This window comes from Ictidomys tridecemlineatus, chromosome 13, assembly GCF_052094955.1.
Source record: "Ictidomys tridecemlineatus isolate mIctTri1 chromosome 13, mIctTri1.hap1, whole genome shotgun sequence".
Classification (NCBI taxonomy): Eukaryota; Metazoa; Chordata; class Mammalia; order Rodentia; family Sciuridae; genus Ictidomys; species Ictidomys tridecemlineatus.
Window position 1 is genome coordinate 89,618,716 of NC_135489.1, and position 19,658 is coordinate 89,638,373.

Genomic DNA, 19,658 nt, shown 5'->3' on the forward strand with positions numbered 1-19,658 from the left:
CTGCAAGCATGGATCCTGTGATTGTAGGTTCTCAGTGGGTGGTCTGGTGCAGAAGCACCCCCCTGACTGACAGCTCTCTGGGTGCAGTCCATACTCTTGAGTAGATTTTCAGCTGGTTCACCTGGGTTCTGGCTTCCACTGCCCAAGGTTTAAGCCTTGGGTACCGGCCCCTCACTGGGATTGAGGATGTCCAAACACCACTATCTGGGACCACAATGCAGGCACCATCCCTCTCCACTGCCAGCAAAAGAGGCCCTCCATGAATGACTGACCTCCCGCCTTCTGCAGCCACATGTGGATGCCTCCCTCTCCACTGCCTGGGACAGAGGCTGCCTGGATCCCTCTGCAGTGCACCATGGGCACCTATTCTCCTCTGTCTGAGCTCCATGGAGGCTGTGCAGAGGTTGGTATCCCAGGGTGGACCTGTTCCACCCGACTCCTCTTTTTGTCTTGAGGGAGGGGCTTTTAAAATGTCTAGAAGCACTTCCCCTTTCATTCTTAGAGGGATCACGGAGACACACCACCGTAGAGCTACTTCCTCTGTTAATTTGTTGCTTTCTGAAGGTGGGGAGACGCCCTGTTGATTGAGTTTCCTGGGCAGCTGATGAGCTGTGGTCTCCACACAGTGGCTGCCATGGCCTGGCACAGCATTCTGTCCACAATTTGGGTTAAACTACTTGATCTCCTTCAGTGACTCTGTTGCTTTTGTCAGACGAGCCCTAACCTTGGTCTATGAAGTCTTGAATAAAACACCTATACAGTTTCTAACAAGCAAGAGATCTATTGTTTGGGCATGACCCCAGCCCAGTGCACATCTGGGTCAACTGAAGGCCATGCAAAAATACCTATTTGTTCTCACAAGCTCCTGAAGTTAGGATTCCTGTCTCCTTCCTTTTGTGGGTGATCAGAAGCCTAACTTCCAAAATCAGCAGTCAGTTAACCCACATGAATGTCATAGAGACCAGCCCACTGTTTTGTGATTTTTACTTTATTGACACTATTCAGCTCTGGTTACCTTCTCTTTGTCTGTTTATCTCCTTCCTTCCTTCCTTCCTTCCTTCCTTCCTTCCTTCCTTCCTTCCTTCCTTCCTTCCTTCCTTCCTTCCCTCCTTCCCTCCCTCCTTCCTTCCTTCTACTGAGGATTTAACCTATGGTGCTTAACCACTGAGCAGCATACCCCAAAATTTTGGTTTTTATTTTGAGCCCTAAATTGCTTATGTCCTCATACATTACTGAAGCTGGTCCTACCTCAGCTCCTGATTCACTGGGATGACAGGCGTCTATCACCATGACATCCCTCTTTTCTCTTATACTCTCATTATAAAAACCAGTCTGAATAAAAAAAAAAATTGGTACGAGTTAGTGGACCTGTATTAATCAGGGTTCTCTAGAGAAACAGAATCAACAGGAAGTATGATTATAAAAAGGGAATTATTAGATTGGCTTGCACACCAGAAGCTGGATAGTCCACAGTGGCCCTCCGTCTGCTGGAGAGCTGGAGGAACCAGTAGCTGCACAGTCCAAGATGCTGATGCCTCAAACAAGTGGGATCAATGATGCTACCCCTGTCCAAGACCAAAGGCTTCTGGAAACTCCCTGGAGAATCAGTGGGGGTCTGCTTGGGAAGAGTGAAATAATGAGACTCTCATATCCTCAGGCGATTGCAGCAGAAATCAAAACCCCTTCAAGAAGAATCAGCTTGCATCTGCTGCTTCCTTGCTCTTCCAAATTGTATTCCATCCAAGCCTCCAACCTATTGGTTGTTGCTGCCCAAGTTTAGGGAGGGTCTCCCTTTAGTTTCCTATCCCACATGCCTATCATTCCTAGACACACCCCCACGGACACACCCAGAAGCCTCTTAATCTTAACCCAATCAAGTTGACAATTCAAATTAAACATTACAGAACCCAGACACTTAACCACCAAGCCACATCTCCATCCCTGTTTACATTTTATTTAGAGACAGGGACTTGCTAAGTTGCTGAGACTGTCTTTGAACTCCCTGAGCAGTTATGAATAGACCCTCAGTGAACATGGGCATGCAGACATCTATTTGGCATGCTGATATAATTGCCTTTGGATATATTCCTGGAAGTGTGGGATAGCTTAATCACATGGTAGTTCTAATTTTAGGGTTTTTATTTTTAAGGTATTGGGGATGGAACCCAATGCTGTGTCCATATAGATCAGTGCTCTCCACTGACCTGCATCCCCAACCCCTTTTGAGTGTTTTTGAGATGGGAGTCCAACCAAGTTTGCTAGGGTGGCATCAATTTTTTTTTCTCTTGTCTCCATCTTTCAGGCCACTGGGTTTACAGTCATGTTCTGGCATCACCTTACTCCCAGCAGTTGTGTCCTCTTTTGAGGCTGCATTTGGCAAGATGCCCTGTCTGGACTAAAATTTGGAATTCCCCTGCCTCAGCCTCCCAAGTAGCTGGGATTGCAGTCACTGGCCGCTCTGCCCAGCTATTTTTAGTTGTTTGAGGAACCCTCACATTTTTCCACAGCATGTAAGTCCTTTTTCTCCACATCTGCATCAATATTCGGTTTTTTCCCTTCCGAAAATAGCCATTCTAATTGCAGTGAGATGACATCTCTCTGGCATTGATTTGCATGTCCCTGAAGGCTCCTTATAGTCAGCATTTTATCAGCTATTTGTATTTTTTTGGAAAAGTGTCTGCTCAGATAATTTGCCCACTTTTAGATTGGATTACATGCTTTTTAGTGTCCCAATTTTTAGGGTTTTTTTTCATATTCTGAATATTAGTTGTGCATTGCGTGAATGGCTGTCAAGCATTTTCTCCCATTTGTAAGTTGTCTCTCTTTGCTTTTTTGCTGTGCACAGCTTTTTTCATTTGTAATTCCATTTGTTTATTTTTTTCTGTTTGTCTTTTGTGCTTTTAGAGTTATATAAAAAAATCTTTGCCTGTGCTGAAAGTTTAAAGTGTTTCCCCAATGTTTTATCCAGTAGCTTCAGTGGTTGAATTAACACATTGAAGTCTTTCATTCATTTAGAGTTGATTTCATAGAGTGAGAGATACAGGTCCAGTTTGATTTATTACTGAAGGTACATTCACTAAGATTTGGAATTTGTAAGTACAGTCTTCCAAATTTTGTCTATTTTGGAAAGAGTGTTAAGTGCATATGATTCCCTGTACATCCACATTAATCAAATGGATCACATTTAAAATCCTGCAGAAATGGAGGGGGAAATTTTGATGGGATGGCATTGATACATACATCTTATTTAGATTTGCAATTTTAAAATTAAATCTTCTAATCTACAAATATGGGGTGCCTTCGTATTTATTTAGTTCTTTTTTTAATATTTATATTTGGTTTTCGGCGGACACAACATCTTTGTATGTGGTACTGAGGATCGAACCCGGGCCACACGCATGCCAGACGAGTGCGCTACTGCTTGAGCCACATCCCCAGCCCTCCATTACATTTTAAAATTTGAAATCATGCAGACTGTGTTTCCTACATGATTTATTACATGAGACATCAGCACCTTAAGATATATAGAACCCCACCCAACATGTCAACTACTTCAAAATTAAATGGAACACTGATAAATATCCCAGAGGTCAAGGAAGAAAGCACAAGAAAAGTAAATAAAAAGTGCTTTGAATTAAGTGATAATAAAAGCTCAGGATCCCTGTTCAGATGAACATTTATAACTTAAAGTACTTGTATCAGAAATAAGTTAGATAACAATCAAATTATTCTCGGGGCTGGGGATGTGGCTCAAGTGGTAGCGCGCTCGCCTGGCATGCGTGTGGCCCGGGTTCGATCCTCAGCACCACATACAAACAAAGATGTTGTGTCCGCCGAGAACTAAAAAATAAATATTAAAAAATTCTCTCTCTCTCTCTCTCTCTCTCTCTCTCTCTCTCTCTCTCTCTCTCTCTCTTTAAAAAATTATTCTCAAATTATATAGTAGAAAGGAAAAAAATAAGAGTAAGAACAGAAAATAATGAAACAGAGAAGATATAATACAGCTAAAATGCAATAAAAATCAAACAAGTCTAATCAAGGAAAAAGCAAGATGCTGGGCGCAGTGGTGCACACCTGTAAACCCAGTGACTAGGGAGGCTGAGACAGGAGGATCACGAGTTCAAAGCCAGCCTCAGCAATGGTGAGGCACTAAGCAATTCAGTGAGACCCTGTCTCTAAATAAAATACAAAATAGGGCTGGGGATGCAGCTCAGTGGTTAAGTGCCCCTAAGTTCAATCCCTAGTACCAAAAAAGAAAAAGAAAAAAAGAACATAAAAATTAATATCAATGGAGAAGGAGCTATAAAAATAATGCTACAAATGCTAAAAATATATTAAGTAATATTACAATTGTATGCCAACATTCGTAATAGCTTATGTAACATGTTCTACATTCAAGATGGGTCTGTGTGCTGATAAGAAGAAAGTGTATTCAGTGAACAGTATATGAAATATTCCATTTGTCTGTTAAGTCTACATTTTCCATTGTATTTTTTACTTCTATAGCTTCTTTATTTAGTTTTTGTTTGGAGGAACTATCCAGTGATGACAGAGACATGTTAAAGTTACCCAGTATTATTGTGTTGTGGTCTATTTGATTATTGAAATCGAGAAGGGTTGTGTGATGTATGTAGACGCTCTATTTTGGGGGGCATAAATATTTATGATTATTATGTCTTGTTGGTATATAATTCCCTTAGCATCATGAAATGACCTTCTTTGTCCCTTCTGATTACCTTTGGCATGAAGTCCGCTTTGTCTGATAGGAGGATGGAAATCCCTGCTAGTTTACACAATACACATGAGTGACATGCTTTCTCTCATCTTTCCCTTCAGTCCAAGGACGTCTTTGTCTATGAGGTGAGTCTCTTGAAGACAGTATACTGTTCAGTCTTTTTTAATCCAATCTGCCAGTCTATGTCTTTTGATTGATGGGTTTAGGCCGTTAACATTCAAGGTTATTATTGAGATATGATTTGTATTCCCTTGTTGAGGGCCACAGCCGAGTCGGGATGACGCATGGCATTTTTGCCAGAAGTAGTGGTTGAGAGGTGACGCCAGTGAGCCATTAAGATGATGACTTTTGAGTTCTCACGGAGTTCCTGTTGAGTTCTGGTTGAGCTCTTGCGGGGATTCCTGAAGAGTTCGCATTGGTTGGGGAAGTGCCGGAGGAGGGATTTCCGGTTGGTGGTTCCTGGAGGAGCCGCGTGGCGTGCGGGAGAGTTCCTGGGGAGCCTGTGTGGAGTGTGCTGGTAGAGTTCAGAAATAAAGTTTGTTCCTGCTTCAGTGGCTCGTGATTTGTGCCCAGCCAGACTGCGGCATTCCCTGTCATTTTGGTTTATTTCTAGTTTTTAACTTAAATTAGTTTCTCCTTGGATTGACTATTCCTTTAATGTAGTTCCTCCCTTTGCTGATTTTCAGTTTATTTTATCTTCATGGGATACTTTGTTGAGAATGTTCTGTAGTGCAGCTTTCTAGCTGCAAATTCTTTTAACTTCTGTTTATCATGGAAGGTTTTTATTTCATCTTCAAATCTGAAGCTTAATTTTGCTGGATATGAAATTCTTGGATGGCATCCATTTTCTTTCAGAGCTTGATATATGTTGTTCCAGGACCTTCTAGCTTTTTTATGTTTGGGTTGAGAAATCTGCTGAGATCTGAAGTGGTTTCCCTGATATGTAATCTGATACTTTTCTCTGGAAGCCTTTAAAATTCTATCTTTATTCAATATGTTAGGCATTTTCATTAGAATGTGCCGTTTGTGTGAATCTGTTGTAATTTTGTACACTTGGGGTCCTGTAAGCTTCTTGTACTTGATTTCCCATTTCATCCTTTAGGTTTAGGAAATTTCCTGATGTTATTTCATTGAAAAGATTGTGCAGTCTCTTGTTTTCTATTTCCACACCTTCCTGTATCCCAATAATTCTTAAATTTGGTCTTTTCATGTTCTAACTATCATAATTCTTGGATGTTCTGTTCATGGTTTCTTAACATCTTCTCTCCGTGGTCAACTCTATTTTCAAGATTATATATTTTGTGTTCATTGCCTGAGGTTCTGTCTTCCAAGTAGTCTAGTCTGTTGGTGATGCTTTTTATTGAATTTTAAATTTTGTTTTATTGTTTCCTTCATTTTGAGGATTTCTGCTGTTTGTTTCTTTAGTTTTTCTTCAGAATCTTTCCCTTTTTATTGAAGTGATCTTTCACTTCCTCTGCTTTCTCTCTGATTTTATTCCTTATACCACCCTTTATTTTGCAGGTCAGTTTAACTGTGTACATTCTAAACTCCTTCCCTGACACTTCTTCCACTGTGGTGTTGATGGATTCTGTTACTGGAGTATCTTGGTTTGTTTGGGGTGATCTTTGCTCTTGCTTTTTCATGTTGTTTGTGTGTCTATTCATCTAACAGTATGGATTTGAGGGACTAGAGTTTCTACCCTGTGGACTTAACATTCCCCTGAAGGTTTCCAGTACCTCACTGTTTGTTGGGGAGAGAAGTAATAACAACAACCAATGCCAATAACATGCCACATTGAACCAAATAGTTCTTACTATGATGTCTACAATGTGAATTATCGCAATAAACAAAAGTAATGTGATAATTTATCACCTACAATAAAAACAGCAAATTTGCAAAGTAGTTTATAATTTCAAATGGTGGACAGGGAGAGAACAGAAGTGATATAGGATGTGTTATTATGAGGGATGAGGAGCGAAGAAGAAGTAAAAAATTAAAGGGAGAATGAAAGAGAATATAGAGATTGGCTGTTAGAAGAAAAGAGAGAATCAAGGGACATAGGCAGGAGAAAAATGTGTATAAAGTTAAATGTTTTTAATTAAAAATAAAAGAATACAGAACCAAACTAAATGTACTAATAAACATCCTAGTTCACAAAAAAAAGCTAATCCATGAAAAATAACTGGCTTCAAAAATGCTCAAAATATGAAAAAAACAAATATGAGTATGTATAAATGTCCACGTACCATTAAGGTCAAAATTAAACACATAAAAAGAATTTTAAGAAGATCTTTATGAAAAGTTAAAGAGCTCTTTCCATTGGAGTTCGAGGGTTCTGTTCTCTTCTCAGCAGTTTCAGCTGGGATCTTCTGGAGTGTGATGCTCCACCCTCTGGATTGCTGGAGTGAGCGAGGTGATCCTGTAGGTGGATTCCTGCAGTAGGCTTAGGTGGGCTCCAGGCTCTTTGCTGAATGCCATTTATCTGGAGATTTTAATCAGTGCACCTCCAGTGCCCAGTACTTGCTGGTCCATGCTGGAGGACTGTACCCCAGGGGTCTCCCTGGGTTCCACTCATGTGGCTGGGGGCCCATTCTTAGTCCCCTACGTTACTGGACACCACCTTTCCTGGTCTCGGGTTCAGTCGCCAAACAATCTCTCCCATGAGTTCTCTGTCAGAGACTCTCTCCCAGCAGATCCTGCAAGCAGTCAGATTGGAGGTGGAGGGTAGAGCCAGTGGGTTTCCACCACCAGGTGTCCCCTGTGTAAACCGCTCTCCATGTTTGACTTTTCTCCTGGTCATTTAAGCACACTCTCTATCGGGCAGCGTGTGTTTACTGAGCCTGTATTTTGGGCCAAACTTGAGTTTGCCAAGCATGGGGCCCTCAGCTGCTGCCCCTCACTCACCAGCAGCAGCTGCAAAATCGTTCTTTCCTCTGTCCTCAGCTTGCAGCTTGGAGAGATGCAGCTTTCATCTCCACACATGGATCGTGCAGCGCCGCTTGCAGGTCCGATGGGCAATGCCCTTGATCTCTAAACCAGACACACCCCTGGCCTCCCCAGGATGCGGGTTTCTTTAACTCCCTTACCTCTCTGCTGTGCTTTTGGAGGAACCACTCTGGCTGGGCTGTGGCAGCGGCTGTGCTGTGGGATTTCCTCCTTATTTCATTATATCCCACCGCCTGGGTCCCCAGTCTGCTTTGAATGTTCAGTTTTAAATTCCAGTAACCCCCCCCCCCTTTTTTTTTGTTCACCCACCTTGCTGGGAAGCTGCCTGTCTGCTTTCTTGGTTCCACTCCATGGAGCAGCCAGGAAAGCGACCTCCTCTATTCCACCATCTTGAAAACCTTGGGATCTTATTCATATATATCACCTTATCTATTCGTATACATGCTCATTTGCATATTCATATATAGCATATACATATTCATATACAGAAACATGTACATGCTAATATCACGTACATATCTATGTTCATACTCATTCATATACATATGCATTTGCATATTCATACACATGTTCATATTTACATACACATTCATATTAATACCATATGCACATTTATATACATATTCATAGACATATTCACGTACATCTCTTTGGCTTTCATATTTTATGGTAGAACTGGAATGATCTGAAATGGGAACTCCTCAGATGGAGGGTACAGAGGTTAACTCCCTGGTCAAGTGCAGTATAAATGATCTTACTCCCTTCACCAAGTGGAGGTCATGGGATCATACCCATCATAGAGTGAAGGGCACAGGGCCACTCCCCTGTGGGGACCTTCTCCCCTCCCTGGGCAGAGGGCTTGGAGTTCCAATTCCCTCCTGTAGAAAGGATCCATCCTGCAATTCCCTCCTGTAGGGCAAGGTGATCCATGCTCCATTCTGAGCAGGAGGCACCGTTATCTAATATATATATATTCATAATCATAATCATGTTTATTTATATGTATAATCATCTACAAATTCATAAACATATTAATAATTTCCTCTTTATTTTCCTGCTTCATGGGTTAAACTGGAGTGTTCTGGAATGGATACTCTTCAAATGGAGGGAACAGGATTAACTCCCCTACTCGGGTGCAGGCTCTACTCCTCTCACCAGGAGGAGGGCTGTAGATTGTTCCCCTCAACTTGCAGGGGTGGGGTGCAGGTGGGCCTGTGGTCGCATCCCCCACCCCAGCCTCTAGGCAGCAGGCTCAGGGTTGGGACTTGGGACATCAGGGTTGCATTCGCAAACCTCTGGGGGAATGAGGACTTCTGTGTTATACTAAGGGGGTGCCAAGGCTGGGAAAGCTGGAGCGAGGGTGTCAATTTACTAAGATGGTAGAGAAAGCATTCCGGCTGATTTTGAGCTTGAGGGTGATGCTGGACAGGTCGCTGCTGTGTCTTCACCACAGTGTCGCCCCTCTCCTGCCGCCCGTGCAGGCCCGCAGTGGAACTCACAGTGGACCTTGTTCTGTGTTGCTGCAGGGATGGGCTGCTATTGAGTGGATAATCGAACATTCTGAAAGCGCTGTGAGCTAACAGGCGTGGACCTGCACCTCGGGATACACGGTGGTCACTGCAGTGCTCGTGATCCTGGTACAGACGTTTGGCGTTTCGTTAACCACGTGCATGGGGCGTGTGCCAGAGGATGCTCAGGAGCCCGCTGTGCTCCCCTCTGGGCCTGTGCTTCTCAGTGTCCACCCCCAGGTGGAACCTCCAACCCCACTGCTTTGCACTTCCTTGCTTCATGCAGGATGTGTTTTCCGGGGACACTTGAGCTGCTGTCCTCTGGTGCCTGCAGGTTCCTCCTGCAATGCGCGGCTAGGGAAGAACCCTCCTTGGGTAAGTCAAGATGGGCTTAAAGGCTCTTCTGAGGCAAAGAGATTTCATTTGGGGTAAAATTTGTTCTCTTTTTTTTTGGAGCTGGGGATGGATCCTAGGGTCTCACACTTCTACTCCTGAGCTCCATCCCCACCCCACACATAGTCTGTCACCTGCCAGAGCCAGTGCTCAGCCCCTGCCTGCTTCTCTTCAGTGGCAGAACCATCCCTGGAATGTCTGAAAGTGTCACAAGCATTGCTTGATTTGTGCCCGTGAAATTGATACTGGGTGCCCAGCATCCTTGGCCACGTCTCACTTGGGAAAGGAGACCAGAGCCCTGCCTCCCTTTGTCCAGGGACTCCTCATGCTCCTGGTCCCCGTCAGGCTGCTCTGGGCCCAGCTCCCCACTGTCTGTCCATCTGTCTGTCCCCAGCCTGCCTGCTCTCGTTTGGCCGTCCTTCAGCCAATAAGCTGTCTGGTCCTGGTGTCTTTAAGAACTTGTTGCTGATTTTGCCTCAGTCACTGAAGCTGCAGTTTGCCAGTGACCTTGACCTTGAATCCAAGGCTGAGAGCTGCTACAGTCTTTCCTCTTCCCTGGTGGCACTGAGCTGAGCACTCTCAGGGAGGTTACCAGGCTGGTGTTGCAGCGTGTGTGTGTGTGTGTGTGTGTGTGTGTGTGTGTGTGTGTGTGTGAGAGAGAGAGAGAGAGAGAGAGAGAGAGAGAGAGAGAGAGAAAGAGAGAGAGAGAGAGAGAGAGAGAGAGAGAGAGAGAGAGAGAGAGGGCATTGATGTGAGTCGTGGCTCCTCAGGTTCTGTTTCCTCCAAAGCCAGAGCTAACCTGCCTCCATCTTCAACCAGATACCTGACCCAAACACTCCAAGAAGACAGGAAGGAAGAGAAAGAAGATGGAGAAAGGCGAGCTAGACGTGGCTCAGGCCTGTCTGGAGGGGAACCTGCTGGCACGGAAGCCCTGGTGACCTTGGAGCAGCCCTCAGCGTGCAGGCTGCGATCATGGGCATGCGGAGGCTGCCGGAGTGCTAGAACCCCAGCGCCAGTCCACGCCATGTCGCCACTGTGCCCTGGGCCTGTTCTGGGCCTTTGCTGCCTTTCCCTGGCACGGCCCCCAGTGCTTTTCTGCCAGTGCTGGGACCTTGCTGCGAGAGCTCCTTCTTATGTCCCCACTGAGCCCTGTCCCTCTGCAGAGCTGACACTGTCCCTGCCCTCCACCTGAATGTGCCCTCCATGTTTCACAGATACAGTCTCTGATCCAGAAGCTTCCTTCTGCCCCAGGTTCCCTCTGTACCCCTTGGCAGGGAGCTCTGCTCAGATGTCGCTTCACACTGATGGGAGCTGAGCCCTGGGAGCCACTGGACTTGCTGTGGGGTCCTGTGGCCTGGTGGGTTTGTGGTCAATTACCAAATGTCTTTTCTCTGGAGTGGTTTGGCTTCTGACGAGACTCCCCAGCTCCTGGGGAGGGGAGGAACACAGTGGCCTCCCACTTCCTATAGGCTGGGCAGCAATTCCTCCAGCCTGGCACTGCCCTCTTGGGACACCTGGGGTGTGGGACCTGCTGGGCTCTCACTGGTGGCTTTGGGCCCTGCCTGGGCTGGACTGTCCCTGCCTACATCTCCAGCCCCAGCTCTGCTCTCCCACTATAACTGATGGCCTCAGGGTGCCAACACCTCCAAGTTTTTGAAGTTTGTTTTCCTGGTTTTCTCCTCATAGTTTCATGGACATTTCAGGGATCAGGGCAAAAGGCTTTTTCTCAATGTTTTGAAATCAAAGTTTAAAACAATACTAGTTAAAAAAAAAAAGTCAAAGCAGCCCATATTTAATTGGTTAGAAGAAAAGCACAGGACTGTGTTGAACAGAGTCCTCAGCTCTCCCTCTACAGGTGAACCCCCCACCCTGTTCTCACAGACCCTTCCAGAAACTCTCTGTGCCTGTGAAAGGTCACATGTGGGGTTTGATCTTTCCCTTCTTTCATTAAACTTAGATAGGATCGTGCTGTGTGTACTGTTTTGTGACTTGTTCCCCCTACTTTTTAAACATTACCTTGAAAGTCCTTTGGAGGATTCCCCCTGGAGGATTCGCTGCATGCACCCAGCCCCTCATCCCTGGGGCCCCGAGGGCCACGTTCACTGGCTCTGCTGTGCCCAGTCCACTGGTGGGTGAGGGGGGACCATCTCTGGGTCACTGTACCCCACTCTTTCCAGTGCAGCCTCTTGTTCCCAGGTTTCAGGATGACTCTGTCACTTCACAGGGTCATTGTCTAAGCGTGTCACCTTGGGAGTTGTGTTCTGGAGGGAAGCATGTGAGGCTGTGATTTGGAAAGCATGTGCTGAAGACAGCTTCTCTGATCTGTGCAGCGGTGAGGCTGCAGAGGTCCCGGGTGTTTTTGGAGTAAGATGGCATTTTTAGTGTGAGGGCTGTTGTAAATGTCAGTCAACTGATTCTGCCCAACTTCTGGCAGCTTGAGGGAGGTAAAAACAAGCCCCTGCATGCACTGAATTCTCAGTCTTCCATGCTCTCAGCCATTAACAGGTTTTAAAAGTTTCCCTTGAAGTGATCATTAAACCTACAAGGTAAGTTGCTTGGCTTTGTAACACGGTTGGTTGGAAGTGAACACAGTACTTATTTCTACAACCATTTCCATTTGGAATTCATCAGCACAAAAGAAAATTTGTATGATAAAATAGCAAGGAAGCAATTTAGCCTTGATTTCAAACTAGATAAAACTGTCAAAAGTCAACTTTAACAAGACAGCATGCTCCATAACCGACAGAAGTGGCTGTTGCATTAATGTCTAGTAGATACCCAGATATCCCCAAGGGGAGCCCCCTGTCCTGGGATGCTCTCCGCAGAAGTTCTAGAATATCAGTCGCAGTATAACAAAAGTAATACCAGAGAAGAAGCAGAAGTAAGACTAATGAGATGGGATATATAATGTAGGGAAGGACGTGTGGGCAAGGCCCTCTGGCCACTTTGGGAGGGGACTCAGTGCTGTTTTGTCCTCAGGGTGGAGGGGTCTTGGTGTGGGTGACTGGCCGCCTGAATGTGGCCTTGGTGAACCCGCAGCCTGCAGGTGTCTCTGCAGGCACCAGAACCTGGCCCGGGGCCCCAGCACTGCCCCAGCCACTGCCCCCACCTGCAGCCCCAGGACCACGCCTGGGTGACTCTGCCACCTCTTAGCCCACCGTGCCCTGTCTTTTCTCTTTGATGGAAGAAAGACAGGTGTTGACTACTGACAGGAAGTTAATTCAGCTTCCCCAGAGCCATCCTTTCTGCAGAGTCCATGACATTGAGAGAAGGGAGTGGATTTCTGCACCTTGAGTCCTCACCCCACCCCCACCCTGCCAACAGAAGTTTCCGGAGGGATCTGTCCCAGGTCAGCCTTCCTTGGTTTCCAGCCTCGGGTCTGCGAGGCCCTCAAGTCCAGCAGGAATGAGCGCAGGGCTCCAAGTCTGCAGGACACCACCGGGTGACTCCGGCCACGTGCACCCCTCCCGGCGTCCCCGAGAAGCCGCAGCCCCTCCGACGGCCCTGGTCTGGGTGCACCGGGAGCTGCTGGGTCGTGGTTCTCTGGGGCCCGGCTCGGGTTCACCCCGTCGGGCGCTGGACCCTCGGAGGAGCGCGGCGGCTTTGCTCCTGAAGCCGGGCGCCCTCCGCCTGCGTTTGGGAGGCGGCGACGGGCGAGAGGAGCTGTCCCAGGCCCGGCTGTCCCAGGCCCGGCTGTCCCTGGCCGCCTCCCCAGCGGCTGTCGCCCGCGGAGGCCTGCGAAGCGTTCAGCCTCCAGGGCGAGGAGGCTCAGGAGGAGGCCCGCTGTTGGCCCGCGCTCTGGTCTCCTGGGCAGGCCGCCGGCCGAGCTTCCACCCCCTCCCCCCGGGAGGTGGTCACCGACCAACCAGAGCAGTCCCGAGGTCCCCGTGGAGCCCGCGGAGCCTGTGTCGCGGTGCTTGGAAAGCTTGGGAAAGGCAAGGCTGGGTGTAGGGAGGGTATTTTTAATTTTTGTAACTTTTTTTTTCTGGTACTGGGGATTGACCCCGGGGGCACTTTATGATTGTGCTACAACTCCAGCCCTTTTATTTATTTATTTTGTTTTGAGACAGGGGCTGGCTAAGTTGCTGAGGCTGACCTCAGACTTGTGAACCTCCTGCCTCAGCCTCCACATTGCTGAGATTGTAGGTGTGCACCACCACAACCTGGCTTACTTTTAGTAACTTAGTCACTAATAAGTAGCACCTTTCAGCTGTAGAACCTTCTAGTGAAGTTACAGGTGCTCATGGGGATGGATGAGCTTTGGAGCCTCTTCTTCTCAGTCTAACCATGCTGTGTCCAGCGGTCCCAGGACTGCCCAGCTGGGCAGGCTGGCACTCTGTGGCCCCGGGTGACTTCAGTACCACCTGTGAGCCGACAATGGCTCAGGTGTCTTTAAAGGCTGGTTAATGAAAACCCGCAGCAGGAGGGAGAGGAGACCTGGGAGGCCCATGCGGCCCTTTGTGGAAAACACTGCCTGCACCTCCCCAGGACCCCACTCGACCCTGGTCGCCATTGATTGAGCCAAACTTTCCTCCTTCTGCCAGAACCTTGCTCTCGCCTCCGTTTCCCAGACACACAGCCTGCGTGACTTGGGGCGTCCTTCTCAGCTTCTCCAAATGGCTCAGGTAGGTCTGTCCCCATGTCACTGTCGGCTCCGTGCTGGGTGCTCCTCCCCAGGCCTCGCCCCAGGGGCTTCTCTGGCCCATGCAGAGGCAGGGAGGGCTGGCCTGTGTGACCTGGGAATGTGGTCACGATGGTGTGACTCCAGAAGCCGGTCACAAGAGACACTGTGCCCTGCTCCCTGTCTCTCGGGGCCTGCGGGGGCCTCAGGGTACCGGCCTGTGAGCAGCCACCTTGGAGGCAGATCCACTAGCCCAGAGCAGCCTTGGGATGACAGGAGCCTCCGCAGACTTGGCTGGGAGCCCGAGGGGAATCCCTGCTAAGGCTGCTCCTGAATTTGTGACCCAGGGGGAATTGTGAGATAGTAAATGCTTGTTGTTGAAGCTGGAGTTTGCGGCAACAGTAACAGATAACTCGTATGTCACCTCATTTCCATCGTCTCTTTCACACTTTCCCTCTTGCTGTCAAATCCTTCCCAACGAGTCCTGGGCTAATTGGCTGTCAATCTGGGAGGTTTCTTGTTCCATTTTGAAAATGTCAAAACCAAGGCTAAGGCTCTGGCACAGATGGCCCAGGTGGTGCCACATGGCCTAGAAGTCTGGGCTCTCTCTCCTCTTTGAACCGCCTTAAAATCTCCTGTCCTGGAGCTGGCCTTGCCTGAGTGCAGCTCATGGTCCAGGGCAGTCACCCCGGAGATGTACATGGCTTCCCCCGAGACCTCCTTTTCACCTGTTCTCATGTATATTTGATTGGTTTGTACTGAGATTTCCTCCAGAGCGAGATCAGGTGTTCTGCTTGGCGTGCACAGTCTGGGTGTTCGCTAAGGCTCTTGGGGACTGGTGGCCAGTCGCTGTTAAGAGGAGCAGCTGGAGATGCAACAGGGTGAGGCAGCATCTGGAGACCCATGGTCTGTTTCTAACTACTGGCGACCTCACTGTTCCCCTTCTTCATCTGTAAAGAGGAGGCTAGTGTCTGAGTGCTAAAGGAGATGCTGTGGACTGGGGGCATAGCTCCCAGTGGAATAGAATGTTACCTTGTTACTAGTTGGGTTGGGGGTTGCACCCAGGGCCTTGTGCATGGTGGTATGTGCTCTACCACTGAGCTATACCCACAACTCAGCAATTCTCAAAAATTGGTGAGGCATGGTGGTGCATGCCAACTTAGAGTCCAGCTACTGGGGAGGCTGAGGCAGGAGGATCGCAGGAACCCAGGAGATCAAGGCCAACCTGGGCAACACAGCAAGACCCCTGCCACAAAAGCAAATGTTGAAAAAAACCTATATTAACCATAACAAACTGAGCGGGGAATATCTTCATATCCTAAAGCTTACTTTCTTATTGGTAAATAATATAACAAATTTGGAATAGTTCAGTTAAGTTGGAATAAAATTGTTAACGAAAATTTATGATTCCTACTAAGAGTTAACCCCACTGTAAGAGTCAGGCAGTGAAGAGGATGGGCCCAGTAAACCTGGCACATTGCGTGCACAGCCGCCTCCTGACAGGCACTGGGCCCTGGGCATCTGCACATCTCTTTGTTAATGGAAGGAGACAGGGGTGCAGCCCCCACCCAGGGCTCTCAAGCTGGAACAGCCTCTGGGAGAGTGAGCCAGGGAAGCCAGGTGGCGAGTCAGGGTCCTGAGAGAAAACTCCGTGTTTCTGAGCTAGTGCTTGAGCTGCTTCTGGCTCTTCCCTTAGCCGCTCAGGGCTGCAGTGACTCGGTGTAGAACTGTCCTTAACCACTGTACCCCCTGGGCCGGGGGCTGTCAGCACACTGCCAGGTGCTCTGACATCCTCATGGATCCATCTTTGTGTTTCTCACTTATTCCCATCTTGAACATGCTGTTAACTCACTCTGCACTTACTGAGCACCTGCTTCATGCCAGCCATTTCTTTCAGAAACTGGGATACATAGGACAGGGAAGAAATGTGGCCGAGATTCTTGTTTTCATGGAACAATGAAGTGGGATATGGGGTGCTAAGAGCCGAGGGGGAAACACACAGGCCCACGTACAGCGGGGAGAGAATGTCACGAGCAAGTCAAGGATGGGAGCAAAGTACGTGAGGGTGGAACTTGCAAGTGTCTGACCTCTTGGAAGATGGCACTGTGCAGAGAAAAAGGTGCACCTTGTCCATTCAGCACTGAGAGCGCCCATCAGCAGAGGCTGAGGACCACTCCTGCCACTGACTGGTGCAGGAAGGAGGCCACATAAGCTCTGAGCATCAGCTGTGGAGAGGCATCAGGCAGGGCTGGAGGGTGCAGCACTGAGGACCAGCCACCTCACTGGGGACGTCATCAACTCCAGCCAGCAGGACAGGGACCCTCAGCAGCCATGCCAACTTGCCTGGATGTTTGTTTCCAAAAATGGCGTTTGTGTTGCCATGTACACCAAGTAGGTGAAAATAGCCTGCTCATGTCGTGGCCCCCGCCATCACCTGCTTCTCTTTATATCTCCAACAGGAAGTAGGCAGCACAGCATGGGTCACAGAGCTCCTGCTTCTGCCAGGGCAGGTGAGGCCTGGCCTCCAGCAGACCCCAAGGGGACCTCGGAGCCCAGAAGGTGCCAGAGGAAGACGCTAGCACACAGGGTCTCCTGTGTCTGACACTCACCACTGAGGGTTTTCTTTTTAATTCCGAGAGATGGACTCAGGTCTTTACAGCAACTGGTGAAACCAATTGGCCTCTGCCTCGAGCTGCAGATAAACCAAGCCCAGTTTGCACTTTTTCCTGCTTCTAGGTAATGTTCAGAACCAGCTTGTCTTCAGACAGAGAGGCACTACTTAAAGCCAGGCACTGGGCACACGCCTCTGATCCCATGACCCGAGACGCTGAGGCAGAGAGGATCACGAGTTTGAGGCCAGCGAGACTTTATCTATCTTTAAATAAAAAAATAAAAATGGTTAGAGGTGTATCTCCGTGATAGAGCTCTTGCTGGGCATTTCATGGGGCCCTGTTCAGTCTCTAGCACTGTGCAAAAAAAAAAAAGAGAGACTGCTCAGAAAGCATCAACTACGCCACACTTGGGTGAAGGCTGTGAAGGCTGGCGGGGGCTCCACAGACTCCTCGCCACTTCTAGTTACAGCAGGTCAGGTTTTAACGCAGTTGCTGGCTGGTGCCTGCAGGGTCCTAGTTTAACACAGTAGCTCGAGTATCTCTCTGGGTGAAAAATGACATCGTGACCACCTAGGATAACATCCTCGTTTTAAAATTGAAGAAACATATCCATAAATGTTCAGGAACCTTCCTGAGCTGAGCAGGAGCAGTTTCCTTAGTACCATTTCTGATCTGTGAGAACCGGGTGCTCCTGAAGACTCTCCTTTGCTAGCTGGGCTTTTCTTTTTTTCCCTTCAGTATCAGGATGGAAGCTCTTGGGTTCTGCAAAGGCCTTTTTGCTAGAGATGTCACTTGGGAGTGGAGAGGGCTCTACCACCTACAAGGAAGCTTCAGCCACTGCTGGACCTGGGGGACCCCAGGGGGCACTTGTTCCTAATGTGCTCTGTGTAGCTGACTCCAGGTGACCAGGAGTCGGGGCAGGAGGCCCTGGGGCTGCGTGTTAGCTTGTGCTTCCTGGGGGTGGGGGACAGGCTGCATTGCTACTAAGCTCCTTTCCCCTTGGGCTTCTAAGGCCAAAGCTTCGCCCCAGAAGTCGCCCTGCTCAAGGCTCACCTTTGCTCCCTGTGGCTTTTCCTGACTCTCCTGACCTTGGGCCGTGCCTGTCCTGGGAGGAGTGAGGTTCTCTGTTGCCCCCGTCAGGAAGGGCTCTGGGGGAGGAGGCAGGTGACTGCTGGGGTCAGAACCACACTCCCAAGTGGAGTGGCAAATATAAAGGGGGCAGCATCAGATGGGCTGGTTGTTCAAGGCTGGGCCTCTTCTCTGGCCGCAGCCCGGGAAGGGCACCCCTCCTTAACTCACAGCTGACCCAGGCTCGATACAGCAGCCAGTGAGACCCAGTGCGTCTGGCCCTCTGGGTGCCGAGAAATTGTGAGGCAAGGGGTCAGGCCCCTCTCCGCGGGGACAGTGAGCAGCTTCTTGATGCCCCTCCCAGGAGCCCTGCCCTCCAGGTCTGGAGCCCCTCTTCAGCACTTCCACCTCATGGCTCTTGGGTTGGCCAGAGCTCTGTGCAGTGAAATCTAAATAGTTCCACAACATCACCATGTTTTAATGGGATGAGCTGGGAGACAGCGAACTCCATCTGCCACACACATGCCGCTGAGCGTGGCTCTTGGCAGAGTTCTGTACTAACCAGGCACCTGGCTTCTAAGCTTTTTGGGGGTGGGCAAAGGGAGCCGTTTCTAGATTCTGTCATGCCTCTGGATGACAAGAGGGACGGTGGCCCGGGCTTATCAGCAATGTAACCAGTGCACGGTGCATGCAGAATGGAGTCCCTTCCTGAAAGTAGTCCCCTCTAGGATACTGCAGACTCATGATTTACAAGGACAGATCTTTTCCTCTGTCGAAGCTGGGGAAAAAAAATACATTTACAGAATCACATAAACCTCTGACCATTTATGGTATCCCCATTTTCTGTATCTCTGGATTCAAGAGCTCAGTCCTGGACTTAGAAGGTCACTGAATGTTTGGGTCATGAGGTGGACATACAGTGACACACACTGGTCTTGTTCTCTACCTATCACAGAGAAACTCCAGTAAAAAGACCTCCTAAAAAAATGTCAGGGAGATGGGTACAGTGGCGCATGCTGGTAATCCCAGTGGCTGGGGAGGCTGAGACAGGAAGAAGGCAAGTTCAAAGCCAGCCTCAGCAACTTAGTGAATTAGTCCTACGCAACTCAGCAAGACCCTGTCTCTAAATAAAATATAAAAGAGGGCTGAGGATGAAGCTCAGAGCTTAAGCACCCCTGGGTGCAATTCCTAGTACCTAAAAAACAAAACAAGTCAGGCAACTGAGAAAACAGATTTGTGTAAAATGGATTAATATCAAATTCAATTATCACACACTGTTGAAACTATGCTCAAGGTCAACAAATTTCTCTAAATTCACCATTTAGGAATATGTTCTTTGAGGAATGCTATTTAAAGTTTATGTAATGCAGTACCAGCCTGAGAAACAGCCCTCATCCTATAAAAAAGGGGGAGGGGGAAGGTCTTATCCCAAACTCATCAAATGACATAAAAATGTTAAGGTGACTTTTTGGTTTTGGTATCTGTTATCCAGAAAGTTGTTATAAATACCTTATCTATAGTCTGTCTCCATATATAATAAAATGCTATATAATCTATTTTAATCACCCACATGAGGTTATAAAAACAAAGAAGAGTCACACTGCCTGAATACACTGTAGTCCTGGGGCTGAAGGCCTTGTCTTTCCAGGGGTCCCTGCAGATCACATTTCTTCAATGCCTAGGATTTGCTGTGGATAGTACCTGCCTTGACCCCAGCGATTTAACAGCCACTCACCAAAAGACATCACTGTTTTACAACAGGAACAACACAGAGG

General features: G+C 48.1%; 1 protein-coding gene across 5 annotated transcripts in view; it reads left to right on the forward strand.

Annotated features, from left to right (window-relative positions):
* LOC110599075 (zinc finger protein 519-like) overlaps nucleotides 1-11,550 on the forward strand; it is a 57,630-nt gene extending 46,080 nt beyond the window's left edge. For all 5 annotated transcript variants that reach the window (XR_013429852.1, XR_013429853.1, XR_013429854.1 and 2 more), the window contains 2 exons: nucleotides 9,208-9,318; nucleotides 10,402-11,550. The gene's annotated coding sequence lies outside the window, so the exon portion shown is untranslated. The remainder of the gene's footprint in view (nucleotides 1-9,207; nucleotides 9,319-10,401) is intronic.
* The last annotated feature ends 8,108 nt before the right edge of the window (nucleotides 11,551-19,658 follow it).